At 32.1% G+C, this 6,742-nt stretch overlaps 1 pseudogene; it reads left to right on the top strand.

Moving 5' to 3' along the window:
* Positions 1-3,690: 3,690 nt before the first annotated feature.
* The window catches only part of LOC107684527 (chloride channel protein 2-like), a 10,645-nt pseudogene continuing 7,593 nt past the window's right edge, over positions 3,691-6,742 (top strand).

Genomic DNA, 6,742 nt, shown 5'->3' on the forward strand with positions numbered 1-6,742 from the left:
TTAGATTAGAGTTGATGAAAAGTCGCTTTGGATAAAAGTGTCTGCTAAATGCATAAATGTAAATGTGAAAAGCTAAAAATTAATTAAATCACAAAAATGTAAAATAAAAAAAAAACATTTACAATATTTGCATTTTATAATAAAAATAATTTGTAATAATTTTTTTATTACTTTACAATAAATCATGTTAAATGCAAACAATGAATACAAATATTTTTTAAAACTAAAAATATTTTTTTAATATTTTATTTATCTGCATGTGACACGAACATTTAGAATATTTGTATTATTTTATAATAAATCAATTTTGCTAAAAATATACTGCTACTAAAATTATTTTAAAAATTATATTTTAATAAAATAATACTAAAAATATATATTTTTATATTTTATTTGTTTATCTGCATGTCACATGATCATTTATAATATTTTTATTATAATAAATCAAGTTAAATACAACAAATGTATAAAAAGAAATATGTTACTAAAAAATGCTAATACTAAAAATGATATAAAAAATTATATTTTACTAAAAAAAATACTAATTCTAAAAAAATCTTTGCTTATCTGCATCTCATGCGAACATAAACTGACATGATCAGAGAACTGTGCACATATGTGGTTAAATTATTTAAATATTGTACAGTGTTTGCTCTCTAAAATCTTGGTCTCATAAGCATTCCTAATTTTATTTTGGGGATGTCCGTCATGCCCTCTCCTTCCAAAACATGGGGTTTTTGCTGACCCCTTCATCTGTGTGACACCCAGTAGTTCACATCTCAGGTCAGGAGGAACTGTACTTTCCACTCTGTTGACTTTTAGCTAAAATCAGTATATAAATAAAAGTCTGTGCACGTGTTTACCTGTAAACAGTGATTTACAAAAACAGACGGATCTGAGCGATAAAAGTGTTTCCTCTATGAAGTGTTTATGCACTTGATGTGTCACAGACACTGAGCAAATTCTCATGAACTCATTCGAGCATTTATAATTTCATCGTAAAATTTGATTCGTTTCATGGAAAAGGACAGATTCGACTCTTCTGGCAGCATCTGAGATTCATTTGATTTGATTCACTTTTATTGACCTGCAGAAAACTCTTAATACTGTGAAAACTTACTTTAGTAGCAAGCGAACGTGAATGGCAAGCTTTCAGTTCTTTATTTAAGCTCTTCTTCTCATTTAAGCACATTCATGCGAGGCGAATGATTCATCAGTAGAATAGTCTGCTTGGTTCTACATAAATATAGCCAATCATAATATTCAAAATGAAATGTTTTGATGAATTATTGATTGATCATTTCTGAGTACTCAGGTACTCATGTACTCAGGTTCATCTCTAGTGTGCAGTGGGTGGAGTTTAGCTCTGTAATTCCCGCCTTATATTTAGCTGAACACAAACTTCTTCCACATATAAAAACTCACAAACGCTGTCACGCAACTGACCGACTCGCCAGCTACCGCACATCCACGCTCGCTGCGTGTGTTTGTGACGTGTGTGTGTGTGTAGCGACCAACAATTAGTCCAAGTGTGTGATCGTAATAATGGCTGTGGACGGTACAGATGAGAATAGTTTAGTAAGTGTTTTTCTATTTTTCTGCGTTTTGCCCCTGCTGGTAGATGCTGAAACTACATCTGATTGGTGGTTTAGGTGAATGCAAGTGTCATTGAAAAGAATAGGAATGGATAGCTTTTTCCATGCATTATATAGAGGGGCAAGGAAAAATGATTGTGATTTTAACAGTAAAAGACTGTAAAAATGCTACAGTAAAAACCTGTTAACTGGTTAACAGTAAGTCTCCATACTATATACGGTGAATAAATGTAATTACATTTAATGTAATTTTACAGTAAAATACTGTTAAAAATACGGTTTTTGGAAGTGAAAGAGAAAAGTCATTGTATAATTTACAGTGAAATACCGTAAATTGACACTCCCAGAATTCCCTGCATGATACTTCATATTTTATGTTTTTTTGTTGAAATAACATGTTTTTTCTTATCAGTTGTGTACATTAGGGTTTAATCTCACATCTCATGTTGTTAAATCAATGTTAATCATGTCGTGTGTCACCGTGATGGGGTTTAGTGTTTGTGTGAATGACACTGTGTGCACCTTCTATATATTATAAGTATATTATATACAAGTATTGCCCTCCTCAGCTCGTTGAAAAACTGTTTGTGATGAGCTTTGGTTCATCGTGTGACTTTCTCATCACCACCAGTTTTTGGTTCAACTTCAATATGTTGGTTTATTAACATTACATTAGTTAATGAAATACGGTATTTTATTGTGAATTTAAGTTAAGTCTGTAAAACCTAAAATGTTGCTACCATATTTTTTACAGTGAAGTTCTGGCAACCACAGCTGCCGGTATTTTACCGTAAATGTCAGTTTTTTTTACAGTGTAGGTTTAGTTAACTAAAAGTAAAACTAAAACCATAGAAAACGTTACTTAAAATGAAATAAATGCTACTATTAAGACTTTATTTTAAATGAGATAAAATAAAAGATATATAAAAAACTTATATTTTAATTCAGCTAGTTCCCCTCGGAAATATTTCTCATTTTCATAACTAAAACTGAAAATAATAATAATAATAATAATAATTAATTTTTGGTTTAAATAAGGTTGTGATGATACCAACAGTTTTAACACCAGTGAAATTTCACAATTCTTTTGTTTCAATACTACAGCAAAAACTAATACTAGCAGCCTAACCAATAAAATTAATATAAGTTCTCAAGCAATTACTGAAGACAAGCCAAGTCAGTAATAAAACAAACTAATTAGCCTACAATCAACAGGACATAGCCTATAAAAGTAATAGAAACATATACAAACGAAAAACAGTGCTTTAAGAAGTAAGAAATACTACAGAATTTGAATAAAGCATCAAAAGTAAAATTAAACCTGCATAGTCATAATAACATGAATTAACCGTAGCGAGTAATTTTCATCAGTGTGAGTATCGATTCACTTTTCGCGGCTTATTTTGCCTGAAACAGTAAATTTCGAACACATACAGATGTTTATTTTCTAATTCGACCTTATTTGTGTTGTTTTAACACGTGAGTAACTTTAAACAGTTCTGCCAACTGAAAGCTGCGCAAATATGTACATTCCTGCGACGTAAACGATATCGCAAAATCCCTATCATGTGCCGCCGCGATATATCGTGCCATCAGCGCTATCGCATATTTAAAATATGAACTGAATGCATCGATAATAAAGATTAATTCGATACAAAACAACAAATATATGGGTAATGCTTACTTTAATCTCCTGACAGACTTTTCTCTGAACAGGCGAGATGCGTACGTAACGTAATGTAACGTAATGTAACGTAACAACTCTGGAAATGGTTTCTGAAACGGTTTAAACAAAAAGAGTAAACATTGAGTTTTTATGTAGGTGAGTTTAAAATGTACCACAGAAGTGAGGTAAATCTGACAAAACATCCACAGTTTCGGCGAAAAATACCAGAGCTAACATAGTTATTATTTATTATTTATTGTAATTTGGTGTAATCGAGAGGTTAAGCTAAAAACACTAAACAAAATGACAATTTATTATGGTTTTACTGCAGTAACAACTGTAGCTGGAAGTGAACTATGGTTACAGTTGGTTGGTATACATTATATAGTTTTGAATCTTTACTGTAGGAACAAGGTGTTTCCACAAAAGATGCAGCCCGTCTTCGAAAGGCCTTCGGTGGATCTCTATCCGATCTCAGTCCGTCTCAGAAGTGTGGAGGTGAGAGAATCCGCAACAACAGATCAACAACACTTACACAATGTTTCAACAATTGTTCAGGGCTTTAAATTGAAATTTAATTTGGTGGTTATAAAGTATTGTTATTTTTTTTAATTAGCCTAATTAAAACAATATATGAATACATTTATAAAAATATATAAATTAAAATACATATTTTTATTTTTATTTTATAAATATATAATACAAGTATTTAAATGAATACACATACTCACAAATACTCAGTCTACATTTCAATTTACACATAATATACCTGTACATACAACTGTCTATTGTTATACACCTGTACATACAATTGTCGATTTGTATATTTTTTATTCCTTATTTACTTGTTCCATTTTATTTTTATTTTTTTATCTGTCACTGTCATTCTGTTACACCGTGGAAGCTTCTGTCACGAAAACAAATTCCTCGTATGTGTAAACATACCTGGCAATAAAGCTCATTCTGATTCTGATTCTGAAATGTTTGACCCAGTTCAGTGTGAACAGTGCGCCCTCTACTGGACCATTGCAGGTAATGCTGTGCCAGGTGTGTGCTATCATGGCAGTGATCAGCTTTGTCATGGATGTCTTGGTCGACCTCCTCACAGAAGGTGAGTGTGTATCAGTGAGTTTGGGTGTCAGAATTAGCCAATAGACCTACAAGGTTATATTTAAAAATTGTTAAAATATTTTTAAAAAGTTCCTGATGTTTATTAGAGATTTTTTTCTAAAGAACTAGAGAATAAACCAATTTTTTCTGGAGCTTTAGAAGTTTCTCTGACATCAGACTGTAAAACTATGTTTGATTCTTATTGCAACCTATTTGTTTGTTTGTTTTCAAGCAAATAATTCAGATATACATTTTGCTTCAAGACATTGAAGCCCATTTTTAGGACCATTCAGAATTCATTATGACATTAAACATATTTCTGAAATGTAATGAAACCTCACAGGTTTATGAAGAATTGTTGTTTTTTAAATTCAGAACTGAATGATTTTGAATTGCAACTTTTTCTGTATTTTTTCATTACATACATTTTTATTTTAATCAATAATTATAATCAGTAATTAATTTAAACATTTGTCTTCAGTTAAGTGCTGTAAATGTATCAGTGCACCCTCTCTGTTTCAAATGAGCTAATTAATTAATTATTTAATTAATTCATTCACCTCAAATATTTATAGAAACAAATAATAATATAATCAGATAATGATATTTTGCTTCAAGAAAATGAAGCTCATTTTTTAGGACCATTCAGATGTCCTGACATTAAAGTATATTTCTGAAATTTGATGAAACCACACATTTATAAATTATTTTTTTTCTACAAAACTCAATTTATTTAAAAAAAAATATATTATATACAAATATATTATAATTTTCCCTGCAAAACTAATTGATGACTTGTTATTTTTTTTGAATACTTTTATTATATAAACATTTTTTTGGTTAAAAAAAAGCATATGTCTCTCCCAAATTTTTATTATTGTTATAAAATCTCATTTTCATTTCTCTACAGCACACAGGTGGATCTACGATCTTGCGGACAGTCATGTTTTCCTGCAGTATTTGGCGTGGATCACATATTCTATGTTTCTAATGTGTTTCGCTGCAGGATTCGCAAACATAGTATCAATTCAGGCCGCTGGTGAGACGCACACATTCACAAAACATCACTACTGTATATACAGTATGAAGCAAAACGTCCTTCATGAGCCTTTCAAACAGCTTTGTCCCTGATGAACTCTTTCTGTGATTCTTCATATAGTAACATTTATAAGTGTGTGTGTGGCTCAGGGTCTGGTATTCCTGAAATGAAGACGTCTCTGAGAGGAGTGATGCTGCAGGAATATCTCACGTTCAAGACATTAGTGGCCAAAGTTCTCAGTCTGACCTGTGTGCTTGGAAGTGAATTACCTGTGGGGAAGGAGGTAAACACACACACACACACACACACACACCACAGCAGGGAGCACAAAAAGATTTCCAAGCTGCTCTTCTTCTTCAAATGAAAGTGGATGTTAATACAGTTGCTACAAAAAAAGCATAAAAAAATTGAAGCATAAAGCATTGTTATTTTTTATGCAAAACTGAATTACTTTACAGTTTTTCTCGATTGCTTAAACATTTCTTGAAACTATGCCTCATATTCTCAAAACAGTAAACACAAATCCATAACGTCTCACCCAATTCCCCAAACATCCTATTTTCAGGTCAAAATGAAGCTCTACACTCAAAACCATTCACTCTGGCTGAAAGACCAAACTTTGCCCTCAGACATCACACACAAGCCCTCAAAAACACACACACTACAAAATAGTCTTACACACTGGTGAGATCAATTCAAAACAATACTACAAAAACCAAAAACAAAAACCAGTAATAAGTTATGTTGCTTGTGGTTCTCCCCCTCAAGGAACTTTTCACATAATGAACACATGTGTATACATTTGCACATTTTTTATTCCTTAATGTACTGTACAGTACAATACACCAAACAACAACAAAAAATATTCTGCCCCAGCATCACATCTTTGTTCTGGGTCAGGCCAGAGAATCTCGTCAACATCACAGGCTATACTGGCCCTAGCTAGGCAGCGGGGGGGAAATCCTCTTGCATGCCTGATCCACCCATGGCATCAGCAGAAATGTCTAGTCAGGCTTCTTCCATTCCATCGTCTCTGTGTCCTACAAAAATAGATGTACTGATTACTGTAACTGTAACATCCTTTTTACAAAATGGAAGCAGACAGAAACTCTATCTGTATGTAAGGCAATTTGATGCATGTGTTGTAACAGAGTACAGATAAACAAGTTTGAGACGATGAATAAAAGTATTAATTTCTTATTATTGGATGGTGGTGTGCATCTGAACAGAAACATCATATATGTACCTGTATATTCTTACACTTGATATAGTTAACTAACACACACACACACACACATACAAACACACACACACTCACAAACACTATCACAC

This window comes from Sinocyclocheilus anshuiensis, unplaced genomic scaffold (genome assembly GCF_001515605.1).
Source record: "Sinocyclocheilus anshuiensis isolate Anshui unplaced genomic scaffold, SAMN03320099.WGS_v1.1 scaffold2917, whole genome shotgun sequence".
Taxonomy (NCBI): Eukaryota; Metazoa; Chordata; class Actinopteri; order Cypriniformes; family Cyprinidae; genus Sinocyclocheilus; species Sinocyclocheilus anshuiensis.